Genomic DNA, 14,425 nt, shown 5'->3' on the forward strand with positions numbered 1-14,425 from the left:
TATAGAGGTCACATATGCATGGTCTTTGTGTCAGAACCTTCAGAGTCCAGTGAGTGTGGCTCTAATCCCAGAAGCTCCTGGCCTTGAGAACGTCTTTAACTGGCTGTGCTACCATTGCTGCTATTTTTAATGGAATTATACTTCAGATTTAGAAGGATAGTGGAATGACCAAAAGATCCAATTTGCTATGGACTGAATTGTGTTCCTTCACCAATGCATATATTGAAGCCCTGCCCTCCCTCAAAGGTGATGGTATTTGGAAGTGGGAGCTGTTAGGAGGTAATTAGCTTTAGATGAGGTCATGAAGATGGAGCCCTATTATAGGATTAGTGTCCTTATAAAAAGAGGAAGAGAGCTTAGAGCTCTCTCTCTTTTTGTCTTTGCACCACGTGAGGACACCTGAGGAACAGGGATTTCTACAAGCCAGGAAGAGAGCCTTCACCTGGACCCGAATTGGACTTCCCAGAGCACTCTCTCTGTATCTCTTTATCCACCATGGGACTTCCTAGCCTCCAACTGTGAGAAATAAATTCCTGTTTCTTAAGCCACCAGTCTATGGGTCTTTGTCATAGCAGTCGGAACGATGAGATTAGTACAGTGCATGGCATAATGCTATTATTTACATGTATTCCTGAAAAGGATTGTATTTAAAAAATCTTTGCATTGAAAATACTCACAGTATCAAGTATTAATGTTGTTGTGTGTGATGATTTCAAAGTATATACTAAAATTTCCCACTTTAAAGTTGAGAAAACTGAGGCTGAGAGATATAAAATGAATTTTTCAAGGGTCATCTCACAGGTCACTGCAGAACAGAAGGCCTGTCTTAGGAGAACATTATCCCTATTGCCTAGTATAGGGCTTGACTTCTAGTGGGTCTTAGCCATACTTTTGTTGAATAAATGACTGAAAGAAGTACTTAAAAACACAAAGTCTTTAGATTTCAAGTTCCTTGTTATTTTTTACTGTACTGAAGCTGCATATCTAAACCAGGATCCTGTTTACTGGCAATGACAGCAGAATCATGGACACGCAGGAAGAGTTTGCTTAATCTAAGTGTGAACTGAATCACATTCTTCTTTTTCATAATGCTGGAGGAATCCTGATTGTGCATGCTGTGTTCAGGGAACTGCATTTGATGGCTGCCTAGAAGGAGTGACTTACCAGCACAGACTGCTGGCCAGACCACCTGAGAGGGATAAACCTCAGATCCCTGAGTCTTGAGATCTAAAGTCTACACAAACCAGAGAATACACTGTGCCAGGAAACATGCATCCCTCTGAAAGAACACAGGACTTTGATTCCCTCAGGCCGTCCAGGATATAAAGACCAGCTTTGCTCCCATGGAAAACGTATCCTTGATTCAGCAAAAGGAAGCCTCTAAGAAAACTTCCTGGATATTTTTATTTGGGCAGTTAAGAAAAATGCTGAGAAGGATACTTATTTGGCACTTAGTCATAGCAAGGAAAATTTAATAGTGAATTACAGATCTCCCTAACAGAAATATTTCTGATAGCACAGCCTGCAAGATTGAAAATGAGGCCAATAGGGATGGAAGAGACCAGATCCTACTTCCAGCTCTGCCATTAAAGTGACAGCCACAGCGTTGCCTCAACCAAGTGGATCAGCCTCTCTGGACTGCACTCTATCAATGAATTGGTTAAACAAATCAAATAAAAAGTTCCTGACGGTTTAAAATTCTGAATCTGTATTTTCTATGAGAAATGTTTCTGGTCCTCTACAATGAAAATGAAAACCCCTCCCCCATTTTTTTTTTAAAAGGCTCTGAGTGACAATCAACATTGAAAGAGAAATTAATTCCATTAGCATTTTAAAAAATCTCAATGGCAATATTTTCTGAACAATGACTCCCATTGATGGTGTGAGTGGGCCATTGTGCCTTCTGCCAGCTAAACAGACACCACTTTATTCTTAGCAGCTGTGATCCCTAATTGGAAAGGGGACTGCTCCAGAAATGATAAAAGGGAAATCATATCACAGTTCTGAAAAACCAGCATGGAGCCTTGAGGCTTCTGCCGCCCTGGTTGCTGTTCCTCCCTTCAGCTGCTTGCTGAGGAATTTGCCCTTTGGAGAGCAAAGCCCTACAATGGCTTAGCTTTTACTTTGGGGGCATTAGCTTGGAAAGCGCTCCTTAGCCCTCTTTATTGCTAAAATGGGTAAAGGAGGGTCTTACTGATAGAACAAATTCTTCACCAGAGCAATATCCCCTGCACTCAAGCTTTACTTAAACTGGCTCTATTTTCCATTTTTGAATAATATCGAAATAGGGCAAAACAGAACACACTGATTCTTTTTCTTTTGGGGGATGGGGGTATTGAACTCAGGGGCACTCAGCCATTGAGCCACATCCCTAGCTCTGTTTTGTATTTTATTTAGTGGCAGGGTCTTACTGAGTTGCTTGGCACCTCGCTGTTGCTGAGACTGGCTTTGAACTCACCACCCTCCTGCCTCAGCCTCCTGAGCTGCTGGGATTACAAACATGCACCGCCATGCTGGGCTCTGATTCTTCAATCATATAATCAAGTTCTAGGAGAACATGATTCTCAGTTTACTGAAAACTATAGCCATCAGAGCTTGTTCATCCCTTTGCCTGGGAGACTTTTCAAGCAGACACCCACAACTCTTACCTCATCCACTTAAGGCTTTGCTCAAATTCGTCTCCAGGGAGGCTTTTTCCTGCCTGAACATGAGCAATGCCTCTGCCCCAGTCCCTATTCCACACGCTGCTTTGTTTTTCATCACAGAATGTCTCTTTCTGTCACTCTGTGAAGGGTGGAATCCTTCTGGATTTGGTTCACTATCAGATTTTAAGTTCCCAGAATGGTGCCTGATAGATTGTATGTACTCCATCCATATTTGCTGAATGACTGAATGTCGAATGGTATACAAGGAAGCACTCTAATAAATATCTCATGAATGGATTGATTCATTCATCTTAAGAAAGGGAATCTTTTGAATTTCTGCTGGTCTTTTGGTTTTATTCTGGCAGAGAACAGAAGCAAATTGGCCTGCCAGTTGGTGTGGCCTTTCCAAAGCGCTTCCTCCTTGTTGGGATGATATGACCCTCCCCAGGAGAGGTAGGCTGATAAATATCAGGGCCTGTGCTGGTTTTTGCTGCTGTGCCTCTGGCTCTCCTACAGACCAGTTTTCCCTGTGTTTCTCTTATTCAATTCTCTTTTCTCCTGTCTAGGAACTTCTTATCTCATATTCAAATAGCTGAGATTGTTAGATTGGGAAGGATCAAATAGTTAAGTAGCTCCTAAGCTTAACTGCACCTTGTAACCACTTGGAGGGTTTTTATCCCAGACTATTCAATCAGAATCCCTAAAATGGGATCCACATCAGAACAATTTAAAAGCCCTCCCACTGATTCTACTTGAGAACTACAATCTATTCTGCCTCCTTTGCCCAGGTCAGCAGATGAGAAACCTGAACTCAGAGGTACTGTATTAGTTTCTTAGACTGCTATAACAAATCATCATAAACTTGAAACAAAAGAAACCTATTCTTTCAAGTTTGGAAGCCAGAAGTTTAAAATGGAAAGATTCCATGATCCAGAGTAGTTTCTTCAGACCATACCAAAATCTTTTCTTCTGTAGACTAGATGATGGTGTCATGGTGTGGAGGAGAGAGAAGAGCGGGTGATGGAAGGAAGGGTTCTGATGCCAGGCCACAGCAAGGAACATCCAGAGCTCATGTGAGGAAGCAGGGTGGGGGAACTTTGTTCCCAGCGTCCTCCACATGTCTGGGCCACCCAGCAAACTATGCTCCATTGTTCCTGAGCTTTACTTAGTGACCTTGTAGGACAGTCCCTTCCCATATTGAGAGTTCTGAGAAATAGAGGGGCATCGTTTGAACACCTAGATGTTGGAGGTGGCAGCAAAGCTAGCACAACATGCTCAAGTGTTCACTGGGACAGTGGCGGAATATGCTTATTAGTACGTGAAGAGCTCACCTTAGTATAGCATTACATGATTTATAAAATACCTTTAAATGCATATTAATGAATTATCTTTACTGAAATTATCTTACTGATATTGTTACTAAATCTGAGGTATTATTTACAGGTAGTATGTGGCCATGGGGGAACATTAGCCCAGGTCTGCCAAACTTCCAATCCTCGGCTTTTCACCACCACTGAGGATTCTGTGTGCCAGGTCCCCAGGGATACTTTGTAACTCTGTGGAAGCCAGGCCTTGAGACTCAGGGTCACCACACATCTGATTTGCCTCGAGGATGGCTGAGAACTCTCTGTCTCTCAGAAGAGTTTATCATGTTCTTCTGACGAAACTCAATGACAAAGGATCAAGCTGGAATTTCTACGAGCACAGAAAGCAGTCAAGACTAAGTTGCTTTTAAACATTCAGTTGCGATGATAATTAGAGGAATAGCAATAAAAGTGTCTTCAGAAAAATAAAACATGTATAGAAAAGGCAGTATCAATTTAGTCTTTGAGTAAAATCAACTGCCTAAAAATTAGAACTCTCAGAAACTAGTGTTGGATACCATTGTGTGATTTTTAGGAATGTCCCCTGTGTTCTTTCTGCTCTTCTTATCTCATATCTATAAAGTGAAAATGATTTATCATATACCTGCAAAAACATATGAAGTTTTTACAAAAGCAAAAAGGTACTATGTCAATGCAACACAGCAATAGATTTAAAAATTGATGAATCTGGTAAGCATGTGCTTTTGCTTGAATTATGTCCCCCACTCGTATTCAGAATAGAAGATGACCTTATTTTGAAGGGTCTTTTGGAAATAATGACTTATGCTACCACAAGCCAAGAAATTACCAGAACCTGGAAGATCAGGACTGCAGCAGATTCTTCCCTCCTGTACACAGGGCTCCCCACTGCTGAACCATGTACCACAGGCGTGACACGTGAAGCTTGACACCTATTCTTTACATCAGCTGTGACATTGGTGCAGAAGCTAGAATTGTAATAACAATTTTTTAAAAATACTTGTTATTGTTTAGCAACTTCTCAAAAATGACGTGGAAAACATTCACCTTTACTGAAGTAATGATTTATAAAATTCCCTTACATGCATTTTAATGAGTTATCTTCACTGAAATTATCTTACTGAAATTGTTACTTTACCAACTGTGTTGGTAAAGAACAGTTGGTAAAGAACAAAGTGTGCAAAGAAGAATAGCAGCCAAAATGCAGAAATATTTTTGTGTGCCCTGTAAGGTATGTAATTTGTCACTAAGAAACTGTTTTCAACCATGCCTGTAGCAAGGACATTGAGAGTCTAAGATTATATATGCTGTTTCCTGGGTCCAGCCCAAGGAATGATATCTTGCTGAAATGTTTTGAGTCTGATGTCACAACCACTCTCAGCTACACACTGAGAATACTGTCCAAATGCTGTTAACACAACCAAATCAAATTCAAACAAGATGTAAGATTCAGTAGAAGAGTTAAATGAAACACAGATCTTAAGAAATACTATTTGAATTTGAATGCTTCATAAAGAAATGATAAAATGACAATACCCTTGTACCTCATGTGATACAACTGAGATATCTGATGACATTCCTGGGATAATAATTTATTAAATGTGACCACATTAAAAGATTTCAACATGGTGTATAAGTTAACAGTTGATTTTTAAATCTAAATATTGCTTAAAGCATCCTTTGACTATTTCAATCATTACTGCTTCAGAAGAGGAATTTTTCTGAATTATAATTAATTTTTAAAAAAGAAGTATCATGACTCAAGGAAAGTTTGTCTAATTTGGATTTTCTGTCAGTAGAACACAAATTATGTGAAAATCTTTAATAACATAATCAGCAACATGCTGAAGTAAAATAATAAAATACTTTTTATGGAAGAAATATATAATAATTTATGAATTGTGTCTTTACTTTAGAACTCTAACATTGGCTAGTCACCAACCGAACAATACTACATGAGTTAAATTCAGTTTTATTTGACGTTATGCTGACTTCCAGTTTTTTTTAATACAGTATAGAAATTTTTTTAAAATTTTGAATAGAGAATATGTATCTAACAGCTTATTAGCCTGATTTATATATTTGTGATATATCAATACATGTCATATGGGTCTCCATTTGGTTTTTGCATTTGGTTTGGGTTTTGGCATTTGGTTTTGGAATGATGAGTGGACCCGACTTGACTACCCTTCTGGAGGAAATCAAAATACCTTTTCCAGATGAAGGCTCCTATTATAGACCTTCATAGAGCTTCCTGAAATATATGCACTGGATTCATGTTCAACTTTCTGGCTCACCCATAAAATCATGTAGTTTCTGAAATTGGGGATTGAGAGTATTTGGAGTAGGGAAGACTGAGTTTAAGGGTTTGTGATGGGTTATACTTTATTGGACACTGACTGGTGTCATGCCTTCTCTATAAACACAGAACAAGAAGAAGGAGAGATGATTAATCTGCAATTTGAGTGATTTCGTTTATGCCCCCAGGAAAAAGGTGTTTAGCAGCCAACAATTTTTAAGCCTTGCAATGGTTGATTGAGAAAAACGGTGGGAGCCTGTCCCCTCTTCCCTTGGGCTATGACTGGATTTCTCTGATTTGAATGTAATGTCTCAGGTGTAGTCCTGTCTGAAGGCGGAGGAATGTGACATATGATTCTGAATAGTGCTTACAGTTCTAGAAGGTAAGAATTCCCTGGCCTGCTTCTTAATCATTGCACAATCACACATAACTTCAACTCCAAGGCAGGAAATGAATTTTACCACAAATCACAAGCAGGTAAGAAATGGACTGCATGAATTGTAAAGGACGGTGCTTTTTTGTTTTTGCTGAATGACTGAAGGAGCCTCTCTCCTGGGCCACTGGAGGCGGGGCTGGGTCGGGGTTCTATTTTACCAGGAACACAATTCCTGGTGAAAGACCACCAAAAAGGCCTACTGGGTTATGCTCAGACTGGATGGAGTTGTGACATTTTGCACTAAGGAACACCTTCTTGGGTTATGTGTCCTCAGTGATAGCCAAGCAAATTAGTGGCTAACTCTCCGTCCATCCTATGACCAGCCTGCACCAGTTGCCAGTGGAGCGGGGCATTCTTGAAGCAGTCTGCTTGAAAGAACTGGCTCAGGTTTCCCAAGAGCAGCTGCTATTGGCATAGGCATCCGAATCCTTTGAATAGAAGATGGGAGATTATCTGTCTGACTTACAAGGAAATCTCTGCAGCTCTCAACTCAGGGAATAAAATGACTTTGGTACAGAAAGGTTAGAGTGGGCAAGAAATGACAGAGGCTAGTGATTAGAAGAGATGCCAGAAAGAGGAACATGCTTTAAAAAAGAAAATTGAACCACTTCAAATTAGTATGCATTTAAAATAAAAATATTCCTGGGAGAAGTGCTTGGGATAATAACTGACTACAATGATGGACTGGAGCCCCCTTAGAATGTGAGCTGCACAAACACAGAGATGGCTCACGCCTGCAAATCCAGAGCTTAAAAGATTGTTAGGTACACAGGGAGCCTCCGCTCACTAAATATTGCCAAATTAATCAATAAGTGAATGGCTACATAAATCTGTAAGTTCTATGAGGGGCCTCATGGATTAAATGGAAAGAGATTAAAGGTCAGAAGCAGACTTTTATAGATTTGAAAGTAGCTCCCTCCTTTATTGTATGATCTTAAGGATTTTAACCTCAATTTTTAAATTTTTGACATTTATTAATAATAATCACTATGCTCAGTTGGGTGAGAGTTTAATAAAATGTCATGTAGAAGTTCCAGGTACATACTAATATTGAGGATTTAAATTTCTTTAGTCCCTTCTTTCCTTGCCTAAAGTTGGGAAACATAGTTGTAAAAGAACAGCCCAAAGAATTTGCTTCTGGTTCTCAAAATTAGCCCATAATAGAAACAAAGCCAAGATGACCTCAGTCCTTTCAGTACCATTCTGGGGCCTCATGTAGCAATCTCCCCAGGCATGACTGCATCATCCAGAGGCGTGTACCTGTGGTAGCCAGCCTGTTCCTTGTGGATCAGGGCTCCACTTCTGTGACCTTTCATTTTAAATTGTGGATTTTTCATCAATAGAGAAACAAGTCAATTCTGCCTAGCAGAATATTTAGTAGAAGACAGATCCATAGTTTTCTATCTAAACTGGAAATTCTTACATAATCTTTTTAAATCTCTGTAAATTCTCAATTTCTTGAATGTTCTTTGGTGAATTTTAAATATTTTTATTATTGCAGTAGAGTTATAATTGTGGGGTTCATTTTGACATGATCAGACATGAATGAAATATGAAGTATTAGGACTTCCTATTTCCTTCTCCACCCCCTTTCCCTTCCTCTACTCCACTGTTCTTCACGTTTTTGTTTTAAGGATTCTGCTGATTCCCTCTTTAGCAAAACAAACTAGTCTTTCTATACCGGATTTACATCTTGTTTTTTACATCTTGAAAATTATATTTTGATCATGTTTGGAAAGCTCCAACTTTTGCTACCAATACTTAGAACATACTAGACACTCAGTACAGATTTGTTGAGAAACATGAGTGCATAAATAAGGCATGAACTACAAAAGGAAGGTCAAGTGAGCCCGGAGTGTTGTTAGCTTTTGGTCCCACTCACTCTAATATTTTCATTGTGAACTTCAGATTCAACCACTCTAGTCCACATCAGCTGCACAGAGGTTTGGTTCTTATTGATTTTACATCAGGGGGACTTGGGATGACAGTGGAAGAGATTTGTCAGTTGACCTCAAGCTGTCCCATCAGACTCAGCATGGAAGGGAAGCCCCCATCTGCAATGGACACAGCAGCTTTTGTTAGGTGTTAGGTATTGATGACTGAGGTTCTGAATTTTCTGATTTTAATATCTTCCATCTGGACCATCTCTTGACCTTTTATCTATGCACAATGTCATTTTGGTCCTCCTTTGCTCCATGTTTCCATATGGGAAGAAACCCTACCAACATCTCTTGACAATTTCCCCTGCCTACTTTAAGAATCCAAATTCTTTACTTGATGGATAGATACATTTTTAATCCTTATACTTTTTGTTGTTGCTGTTGTTAAGAAATATGTCTGTATCAATGCTTACTTAGGCCTTGTGTTCTTCTCCAGGTAGGAAGAATCTGGAAAAAAAAAAAAAGAAAAAAAAAAACCCTAAAACCCATTTCTTAACAGTGAGGTGGGACTAGAGGAATAGCTAAACCCCTGGTCCAATCTCCAGAAATTCGAAAGAAAACAATCAAAAATCAAATAATAAGAGAATTTATTTTTTACCATCTAAGCAGATATACTGATATGAACAATCCAGACTGCACTGGATGGCCAAAAACACTACCAGCAACCCTATTTTTTTGTTGTTGTTGCCACGGAGACTTTCTTGGATGTGATTTTCATTTTCAAAAATGTTGTTTTGAGGTTTCAGAATGAATGCTACTTTCCTATTATCAAGCTCATAATGTACATAGAATGAGGGGGAAGGTGAAAGGCAAAGGGCACATTTTAGTAAGGAGTCTTCTTTATAAGAACTTTCTCAGAATCCCCTCCCAGTGGTTTCCAATTTCTCTCAGTCACAACAGTGTGACTTTCTGCCCTTAGCTGCAGGGGAAGTTGGAAAACACCAAGTCAGGGTTCTCTTACTAAGGAGAAAGGGGAAACTAAATATAGAGTGTGTATCCAGAACTGTCCATCATAATATTATTATTTTTATTTTAACACATTTGGTTTTGGCTCTCTAGTCTGGGATATCTTTCAAAATTCACAGTTACTCAACAGAGAAATCAATATTTATATACATTACTCTCTAAAGTATAAAATAAATTGGGACATTGAGAAATCGCACGAGATTCAAACAAATTAGGCAAACTGGAATGGAACCCTAGTCATGCAACTTGCTGGCTGTATAACCGTGGTCAAATTTCAGTCTCATTTGTCTTAATCTCTAAAAGAGTGATAAAGGAATATTCTTGTGTAAGCATGGATTTCTTAGGAAACAGAGTCCATAACAAAGACTATGTATTAAGACTTTTTTGGGGACAGTGGTGGAGATTGAACCCAGGGCCTTGTGGATGTGAGGCAAGCACTCTACCAACTGAACTATATCCCCAGCTCCCATATTAAGACTTTTTAAAGGGTTCCAGGACAGGCAGTCGGAATGAGAGTGAAAAGAGAAAAATACGAATATTTAATCAGCTTTTTTGTATTGTTAAGTTTATAACACAATTTTAGGATTCTGAGTTAATTTGCTTTCTACCAGAGTTAAAATGTTCTTTATGCTAGGAAAATATGATAACAGTGCAAGTTTTCTTTTAAATGGTTTCACTAGCAAAAAGGGATGAAAAAGAAAACGGTCTTTTCTGTATTGGCTCTTGGTTTTTAGGGACATCTCTTCTGCTTGATCTGTGAGGTTTCTTCTCTACCCAATTTTATTATGGAAAGATGAAGTTTACAAGACTCATTTAATTTCCAGCAAAATATCTGGCATCTGCTATCATTAAGTGAAATGGCTGTTATTCAAAGACTTTATATGTCAGTTCTTTTATTTTACTACAGTTAAATCCAACTTTTGGTAGTTCCTAGAATAAGAGAGGAAAAAATTTCTTTTTCACCATAAAAGGAAAAAGAAAAATTATATGGCTATGTCAAGAGTCAGCATAACATCCCCAAACAAGCCCAGTGCCTGGACTGTTCTAGGTGCTCACCATGTTTGTGGAGTGAATTTGTCCACTAATCCCTACTGGATGCTGTCTTAGTTCTCCAGTATTTCACATGTTTGTAGGATAAATGACAAATATAGGTCTGGTTTGGGTAAATATAGTAACTCTAATTTATTAACCTTTAATAATTCTGTGGTATTAAATGAGAAAATGAAGTGAAATACTTTAAAAGTTTTATATTATTATCATTATTAAGGAACCACAGGAGTGGATTGGAGCAATAACCAGTGCAGCTCGACTTTATAAAAGAGGAATGAACCATGGGTGCTTCACATTCCCTCACGAGGCTGAAATGAAGATAAAAGTGTCATTGGATTAGCTTTAATCTCTTCCACAACAGAGATAGCACTTTGTTCCAAACAGCTGTGAGAAAAGGTATTCAATCAGGAAGAACACAGCGGAGTCAGAGGGAGAGTGATAAACCAGGGGCAAACAGACAACAGCTGAGTTTCTGTCTCCTCAGGTTACATGGTGGACACTCAATTTCCAGTTGAAAGGTAAACTGTCCACTAATGTGGTGGTCTCACCTAAGCAAGCTCCCAGTCACCTGGGACAACCTGTTCTGTGGGGGTTTACTTTTTTTAGGTAACCTGCAATACCCAGAATGTCTGACAGTTATGTTGAAATACAGTGTTATTCTAGAAAAATGGCTTGAGCTGGAAAGGTAGCAGCTGAGTAAATACTGGAAGTTGATGAAAGAGTGGTGGGTAAATGAAGAACCCAGCCAGATTTCCACAAAATTGTTAGGGTATCAGTTGATGTGAGTATTAAAAGCCATGGGGAGCTGGGGGTTGTGGTGCATGCCTATAATCCAGGAGCTGGGGAGGCTGAGGCAGGAGGATTTTAAAGCCAGCCTCAGCAACTTAGCAAGACCAGGGATATTGCTCAGTGGTTTAGCACCCCTGGTTTCAATCCTTGGTACCTAAAAAAGCAATGATGCGTGCGTGTGTGTGTGTGTGTGTGTACGTGCTGAGGGGGGCAATTTGAATTAGGTACACATGACTGTATCATGAATATTTTCATGTTTTTTGAAAGTGAAATATATGCATGGAATTTTCAGACTTGTACCCTTTCCAATTTGATATTACCCAACTCAGTGAATGTGAGAAAACCCAGTGTAAGGTAGTGCTTCAGCTGTTGATATTGGGTAACCCGTAATTTGTGCTCATTATGATTTATTGTGTTATGTGGCCACAGTTATATGTGGGTAATAGTTAGAAACATTTTGCAATGTTGAAGAAGCATGGAGAGCATTCTGTCTTCAAATATCAGTAGCACCCCAGGATTGTATTTTTTGCTGAAACATAGTCATGGCTATATAAACCCAGGCTACATTTTGCAGAATATTTTCCTCCTTCATCTGTGATTTATCTCCAAGTAGATCATATGTTTCTGAATAAGGAATTTTATAAAGTTACACATTTGAGTGGGTATTCACAGGACTTAAAATGAGCATGATTTTTTTTTATTTGGAAAATAATACATTTTAATTATAAAGAAATGTTCTTAGGAAAAAATCACCTGTATTCAGACTACTGAAGTGATGACCACTATTAACTATTAAATTTTAAGTATATATCCTCCCATCTTTTTTTAGAAAAATGAATCATTATCTTTACACACTTTTGAAAATACAAGTGTTCAGGACCTGGAACTATATACTTTAATAATCATGTTAATGAGTAACAGAAAAAATAAAAACTGAGGTAAATTAAAATAAAAAAATCAAAACTCTAACTGATGGTTCAAATTCTTCTATCAAATATTTTTCTAAAAGGCTAAAGAGTGTCTTCTTTAAATTTCTATCACTCTTCTTTTTATAAAAATATTGAATAGGTAATATGATTTGCTCTGTTTTCTCATGTGACCATTCTAACAATATGAGAAGCAGTAGTTGTACCATCCTTTAACATTAATTTATAGATTCAGAGCTGGATCAAGGTTTTTGACCTCTACTGCCAATGCTCTTTCCATTCCATTGGGATTCTGCTCTTGAGAGTTGATTGACTGCAAATATTCTTGTAAATTCTGCCCTTGCCATGTTTAGTGATCTTGTGTGGCATCTAGACTGGTATAAGCTGACATGGTCTTGGAAACTTGGCCCAACTCCTATACCTGACCTGGATTTCCTAAGTCCAGGGCTTCTTGAGGAACTCATTTGACTTGTTCTGAGGTGCCTACAATATGAACCTTTGAATATGTGAAAGGCAGAAGTTTGGGTTGCAATCTTTGTTCCATCATTTCTAGTTGAATGGTTTTTGAAAAATTATTTAAGCTTTCAAAGCTCCAGCTTGATCAATAAAAGTCAGGTAATGTTGCCTCTTGGCATATAACATTAACTCATGAAGTTTGACTATGATCACATCTGTATTGCACCTTACACTGACAGGAAACAACTGATAGAAAATACACATCACAGATTTATAGGAGAAACTGGACTAACTATGGAGAAGACATAAATCACTGTTGAAGATACTGCTGAGAAATACCAAATCTCTTATAGATCCTTCAAGCCAAGGGTCTTCAGAGCATTTGGCTCCACACTTAGCTTTGCAAACAAGAAGAGATGGGGAGATAGGACGCTGGTTAGAAATAAAGGATGGAGGTAATCCAAAGACTTTCTTAGCTTTCCCAAGACCTCTGGACCACAGTGACCCATCATAATTGTCTTTGAACCTCCAGTACCCTAACATTTATTGAGTGATTAATATATGCCAGGAAAATGTTAATGACACCCTTATGGAAATAGAAGACTTTCAATAATTATGTGTCCAATGAATCTGTGAATGGTGGTGGTAACATGTTGGTGTTGTTCAGGTGAGTTATAATGAGTTATACAATAAGTTTTTAACATGTTTTCCTCCTCATCTTACCCTTCAGCTTGGACCAACTTGCAGTACAATCACATTCAGATTTCATTGAGATTATTTCATCCTGGTATCCAAAAGCAAGTTTCCCTGACTCCATATCTATTTCTCCTCCTGCTATGACGATCTACCCCGCATTCCTAGGGTAGCTTAGGAAGGGACCTGATAAGCATAAATCTTTGAATTCAATACTCAATGAGCAAAGGAGATAAGACCCAAAAACAAGAAATAATAGTAACAATGCAGTACAAGGTTAACTCTTTAATGGTCTCTTCTTAATAAGAATGAAGCAAATCACCTAAATGAATTTTCCAGATAATTGAGGTTATGCTCTAAAAATTTTAACACGATTTTTATTATCATCATCTTTTCTGAAACTGTATAATTTTTGGCATTCCTCACCAGACAGCTCTGAACATAATTTCACATTTGTTTGAGAACTGAGACATCAGTGCTTTGCTGAATGTGCATCTTTTGGGGTCTTGGTTCTTCTGTCTCTTTCTCTTTCCTTTAAATGTCTCAGGCATCATTTATGCCACATTTGTGGCTCCCTTTCTCTCCCCTTTCCTTTCTTCTTTTTCTTTTCTTGGATTCTACTTATATGGCATTTTATGCCTCCCCCACCTCACCACATCCTTCTCTCTACCCTTTTGTACCTTTCACCTTGTTCCCTGGCTCCTGTTAAGCTGGACACTGGGCAGCTCTGGCAGGCATCTACAAAGTGAGAGGAGAGTGAGGTCAGGATATACTTATTTCTCTGGGACACCAGTGTTGGCTAATCCCTCTCCCCAAACACTCATCTCCTGTCAGTCTTCCCCATAGTTTGGTTCTAGTAACTGTTCCCTTCCCTGTGCCTGA

This window comes from Callospermophilus lateralis, chromosome 16, assembly GCF_048772815.1.
Source record: "Callospermophilus lateralis isolate mCalLat2 chromosome 16, mCalLat2.hap1, whole genome shotgun sequence".
NCBI classification, from domain to species: Eukaryota; Metazoa; Chordata; class Mammalia; order Rodentia; family Sciuridae; genus Callospermophilus; species Callospermophilus lateralis.